This window comes from Salmo salar, chromosome ssa27 (genome assembly GCF_905237065.1).
Source record: "Salmo salar chromosome ssa27, Ssal_v3.1, whole genome shotgun sequence".
In the NCBI taxonomy this organism is placed as follows: Eukaryota; Metazoa; Chordata; class Actinopteri; order Salmoniformes; family Salmonidae; genus Salmo; species Salmo salar.
Genome location: NC_059468.1, coordinates 41,061,343 through 41,067,755, shown reverse-complemented (window position 1 = coordinate 41,067,755; position 6,413 = coordinate 41,061,343). Strand labels below are relative to the sequence as shown.

Sequence of the window (6,413 nt, the reverse complement as noted above, 5' to 3'; positions counted from 1 at the left end):
AATCAAAAAACCACTACTCCTGTCATTGTAAACGCCATGTTCTACCAACTAGACCGTTTTAATACTAAGGCTATCATGACAGACTAGCCTATAAGCTACTTGTTAAAACAGACGCTGGATTGTGTGTTTACCTTACATTGTTCTAGGTGCATAGAGGAGAAAATAATATGTTTTTGAGAAAAATAATCTCTGGCACACTCCAAAACCGCCTTGAGTCGGTCTTATGTACAGCACTTTGAGATATCAGCTGATGTAAGAAGGGCTTTATAAATACATTTGATTGATTGATTGATTATGTTGCAAAATGTGAAATGGTGTTTTTTTAAATTTTTTACATTTGATAAAAGTAGAGACTCAGAGCTAGACCAAGGTTGAGGAAACAATGGAAAGGATTCTGCTTTGAAAGTTGATAAACTTTGTAAACTTCTGAGAAAATGGTTTTTGAATATTTTGATAACTGTCTGGAAAGCTCTTCTTTGTCTCCACCCAATTCAGCTTTGTTCACACCCTCTTAAGCTTTGTTCACACCCTCTTAAGCTTTGTTCACACCCTCTTAAGCTTTGTTCACACCCTCTTAAGCTTTGTTCACACCCTCTTAAGCTTTGTTCACACCCTCTTAAGCTTTGTTCACACCCTCTTAAGCTTTGTTCACACCCTCTTAAGCTTTGTTCACACCCTCTTAAGCTTTGTTCACACCCTCTTAAGCTTTGTTCACACCCTCTTAAGCTTTGTTCACACCCTCTTAAGCTTTGTTCACACCCTCTTAAGCTTTGTTCACACCCTCTTAAGCTTTGTTCACACCCTCTTAAGCTTTGTTCACACCCTCTTAAGCTTTGTTCACACCCTCTTAAGCTTTGTTCACACCCTCTTAAGCTTTGTTCACACCCTCTTAAGCTTTGTTCACACCCTCTTAAGCTTTGTTCACACCCTCTTAAGCTTTGTTCACACCCTCTTAAGCTTTGTTCACACCCTCTTAAGCTTTAGTCTCCATGCCACTCTGACCATTTTACTCCCCCTAGCAGAGCTGGCTAGGCTGTTTTCATGTTATCCAGAGCGTTGGTGACTGTAACTCTGCTACTGGCAACAATTTAATTACGCTTTTTTTGCCGACGTTGGCTGACACCGGCCGTATTCAACGGGTGTTGAGCGTTCGTAAATTAATCGGTTATTGTTTCAAACGGCTCTCCTGTGAAGTAGTGACGCCTAGTTCCTGAAACGGGTCACTCATGTTAAGCCACCTTGAAATCTCCTAACGTGCTTGTATTCTACTCTACTCTTCTCAGCAGCAGCCCCCAAACTCCCAACCAATCAACAGCCACCAGCATCACCACAACAACCAGCATCACAGCAGCCACAGGCACCAGTCAGTACAGGCACCAGCCTCTTCAGCGACGAGACCTTCGATGACTCCCAGTTTGAGTCGGTCTTCAACGAACATACTTGTCGTAGGAACCTGAGGGTGTCTCGGTCAGGCCGGTTTAAGGAGAAGAAGAGGGTACGCTCCAGTCTTCCTACTGGGAAAGAGGACGTACGATAACGAGGATGGTGATGATGAGGGAGATAGTGGCCAAAAGACTGCTCTTACTTCTGAACTTTATTTCAACACGGCCGTCCGTTCTGGGGGAAAAGGAAGGTAGATGAAGATGAATTGTAAGTTGAAGATAAGTTGAGGGTAGAGTTGAAGATAAGTTGAAGATAAGTTGAGGGTAGAGTTGAGGGTAAGTTGAAGATAAGTCAAAGATAAGTTGAAGATAAGTTGAAGATAAGTTGAAGATAGTGATTTGAGACCTTGACTTTACTCTTTGGAACCCTTTTGTCAGTACTAGAGAGTCTGTCTGTTCCGCTGCTGCTGCTTCTTCATCAATCAACATGAGATTCATTTCATTGATTTTGATTTATTGATCCCTTATGGGAAGCTGAACATTATTTAATCAACTTTTTAACCCTTGAAAATGAATAACTTAAGCTGTGTTTCCCATCACAAAGAAAGTGAACTGATACTCTTCTCTACCTCCTGTCTTGTTACATTATAATGGACTGCTGATTGGCAGTAGTGAAAGTTTCTCCGTGACAGCTAGGTAGGTACTTACCAGTCCTTCCTTGAGGAAAATCACAGGTCTGACAAGGTTTGATTGATTTAAAGCAATAGGAAGACAAGTGTGTCTTTACTAATCCAATCCCGTAAAGATCAGTGGTTAGGCTACTTCAAGGAAGGAAAGAAGGGAGGAATGAAGGAAGGAAGGACCATTTTCTGTAAGAAGTACCACCTTTCAGCTTTAAAAACTATCCAGACTTTTCTAGCCTTTTTTGTTGTTGTATCAAAACAGTATACTGAAAATGAGACACACACACACACACAGCTACGCACATTCCAGGAAATGATACGCTGTTTATAAGATGTTTACATATATATGTGTAATATTCAGAATATGAAGGATATAATATTGTTTTTACCAATCAATGTTGTTGTTTTGTTTATTTAAAAAAAAATATGATTACAGTGGGTTAGAAGGGTACTTTAAAAAAAAAAATTTAAAGAGGTGGGATTGCTTGAATGAATGAGCATTGGTGTTTGTGACGGACAGGTGAAAATATAAGATTATATCCACTAGCTGCTATTCGGTTACATACAGGCACACGTTTTAGAGGGAAACATCACCATCTGGAGCAAATCCTGATAGAAGATGCTATTAGAAGCTAAACAGTAAGGTGTTATAGATGTATATAATCCTGATAGAAGATGCTATTAGAAGCTAAACAGTAAGGTGTTATAGATATATATAATCCTGATAGAAGATGCTATTAGAAGCTAAACACTAAGGTGTTATAGATATATATAATCCTGATAGAAGATGCTATTAGAAGCTAAACAGTAAGGTGTTATAGATATATATAATCCTGATAGAAGATGCTATTAGAAGCTAAACAGTAAGGTGTTATAGATATATATAATCCTGATAGAAGATGCTATTAGAAGCTAAACAGTAAGGTGTTATAGATATATATAATCCTGATAGAAGATGCTATTAGAAGCTAAACAGTAAGGTGTTATAGATATATATAATCCTGATAGAAGATGCTATTAGAAGTTAAACAGTAAGGTGTTATAGATATATATAATCCTGATAGAAGATGCTATTAGAAGCTAAACAGTAAGGTGTTATAGATATATATAATCCTGATAGAAGATGCTATTAGAAGCTAAACAGTAAGGTGTTATAGATATATATAATCCTGATAGAAGATGCTATTAGAAGCTAAACAGTAAGGTGTTATAGATATATATAATCCTGATAGAAGATGCTATTAGAAGCTAAACAGTAAGGTGTTATAGATATATATAATCCTGATAGAAGATGCTATTAGAAGCTAAACAGTAAGGTGTTATAGATATATATAATCCTGATAGAAGATGCTATTAGAAGCTAAACACTAAGGTGTTATAGATATATATAATCCTGATAGAAGATGCTATTAGAAGCTAAACACTAAGGTGTTATAGATATATATAATCCTGATAGAAGATGCTATTAGAAGCTAAACACTAAGGTGTTATAGATATATATAATCCTGATAGAAGATGCTATTAGAAGCTAAACAGTAAGGTGTTATAGATATATATAATCCTGATAGAAGATGCTATTAGAAGCTAAACACTAAGGTGTTATAGATATATATAATCCTGATAGAAGATGCTATTAGAAGCTAAACAGTAAGGTGTTATAGATATATATAATCCTGATAGAAGATGCTATTAGAAGTTAAACAGTAAGGTGTTATAGATATATATAATCCTGATAGAAGATGCTATTAGAAGCTAAACAGTAAGGTGTTATAGATATATATAATCCTGATAGAAGATGCTATTAGAAGCTAAACAGTAAGGTGTTATAGATATATATAATCCTGATAGAAGATACTATTAGAAGTTAAACAGTAAGGTGTTATAGATATATATAATCCTGATAGAAGATGCTATTAGAAGCTAAACACTAAGGTGTTATAGATATATATAATCCTGATAGAAGATGCTATTAGAAGCTAAACAGTAAGGTGTTATAGATATATATAATCCTGATAGAAGATGCTATTAGAAGCTAAACAGTAAGGTGTTATAGATATATATAATCCTGATAGAAGATGCTATTAGAAGCTAAACAGTAAGGTGTTATAGATATATATAATCCTGATAGAAGATGCTATTAGAAGCTAAACAGTAAGGTGTTATAGATATATATAATCCTGATAGAAGATGCTATTAGAAGCTAAACAGTAAGGTGTTATAGATATATATAATCCTGATAGAAGATGCTATTAGAAGCTAAACAGTAAGGTGTTATAGATATATATAATCCTGATAGAAGATGCTATTAGAAGCTAAACAGTAAGGTGTTATAGATATATATAATCCTGATAGAAGATGCTATTAGAAGCTAAACAGTAAGGTGTTATAGATATATATAATCCTGATAGAAGATGCTATTAGAAGCTAAACAGTAAGGTGTTATAGATATATATAATCCTGATAGAAGATGCTATTAGAAGCTAAACAGTAAGGTGTTATAGATATATATAATCCTGATAGAAGATGCTATTAGAAGCTAAACAGTAAGGTGTTATAGATATATATAATCCTGATAGAAGATGCTATTAGAAGCTAAACAGTAAGGTGTTATAGATATATATAATCCTGATAGAAGATGCTATTAGAAGCTAAACAGTAAGGTGTTATAGATATATATAATCCTGATAGAAGATGCTATTAGAAGTTAAACAGTAAGGTGTTATAGATATATATAATCCTGATAGAAGCTAAACAGTAAGGTGTTATAGATATATATAATCCTGATAGAAGATGCTACTAGAAGCTAAACAGTAAGGTGTTATAGATATATATAATCCTGATAGAAGATGCTATTAGAAGCTAAACAGTAAGGTGTTATAGATATATATAATCCTGATAGAAGATGCTATTAGAAGCTAAACAGTAAGGTGTTATAGATATATATAATCCTGATAGAAGATGCTATTAGAAGTTAAACAGTAAGGTGTTATAGATATATATAATCCTGATAGAAGATGCTATTAGAAGCTAAACAGTAAGGTGTTATAGATATATATAATCCTGATAGAAGATGCTATTAGAAGCTAAACAGTAAGGTGTTATAGATATATATAATCCTGATAGAAGATGCTATTAGAAGCTAAACACTAAGGTGTTATAGATATATATAATCCTGATAGAAGATGCTATTAGAAGCTAAACAGTAAGGTGTTATAGATATATATAATCCTGATAGAAGATGCTATTAGAAGCTAAACAGTAAGGTGTTATAGATATATATAATCCTGATAGAAGATGCTATTAGAAGTTAAACAGTAAGGTGTTATAGATATATATAATCCTGATAGAAGATGCTATTAGAAGCTAAACAGTAAGGTGTTATAGATATATATAATCCTGATAGAAGATGCTATTAGAAGTTAAACACTAAGGTGTTATAGATATATATAATCCTGATAGAAGATGCTATTAGAAGCTAAACAGTAAGGTGTTATAGATATAATCCTGATAGAAGATGCTATTAGAAGCTAAACAGTAAGGTGTTATAAATATATATAATCCTGATAGAAGATGCTATTAGAAGCTAAACATTAAGGTGTTATACATTTATATAATCCTGATAGAAGATACTATTATAAACTAAACGGTAAGGTGTTCTAAAGTCTGTCTATTCAGTAATACAGTGATTGACATCACTGTGCTTCAAGTGAACGTGACACATACACCATGGTCTGTAAATACTGCAATGAAGGCTAAACATGATTGTTGTAATGACAGAAGAACAAATAAACGTGGATCAATGTGTGCCTCCATGTCTGTGTGAACGCTTGTGTGTCTGTGACTGCATACTTACTGTATGTACATCTCTGTGAGAGTCAGTGGCATCTCGCTTATTTCCTGATTCAGTAAAGTTGTCAATCACCTGACCAAAAGTCAAGATGCAACCCAAATGGCACCCTATTCCCTACATAGTGCACTGCTGGCACCCTCTTCCCTACATAGTGCACTGCTGGCACCTTATTCCCTACATAGTGCACTGCTGGCACCCTATTCCCTACATAGTGCACTGCTGGCACCCTATCCCCTACATAGTGCACTGCTGGCACCCTCTTCCCTACATAGTGCACTGCTGGCACCCTATTCCCTACATAGTGCACTGCTGGCACCCTATTCCCTACATAGTGCACTGCTGGCACCCTATCCCCTACATAGTGCACTGCTGGCACCCTCTTCCCTACATAGTGCACTGCTGGCACCCTCTTCCCTACATAGTGCACTGCTGGCACCCTATTCCCTACATAGTGCACTGCTGGCACCCTATCCCCTACATAGTGCACTGCTGGCACCC

General features: G+C 35.6%; 1 non-coding gene across 5 annotated transcripts in view; it reads left to right on the top strand.

The window, feature by feature from the left end:
* Window positions 1-5,877, top strand: part of LOC106589100 (uncharacterized) — a 7,465-nt gene extending 1,588 nt beyond the window's left edge. Inside the window, exons 3-4 of one of the 5 annotated variants that reach the window (XR_006762446.1) lie at window positions 1,284-3,941; window positions 4,825-5,877. This is a non-coding gene — a transcript (uncharacterized protein). Of the gene's footprint in view, window positions 1-1,283; window positions 4,782-4,824 lie in introns of all 5 variants that reach the window. The other 4 variants (XR_006762447.1, XR_006762445.1, XR_006762444.1 and 1 more) reach the window with 4 other exon arrangements.
* The last annotated feature ends 536 nt before the right edge of the window (window positions 5,878-6,413 follow it).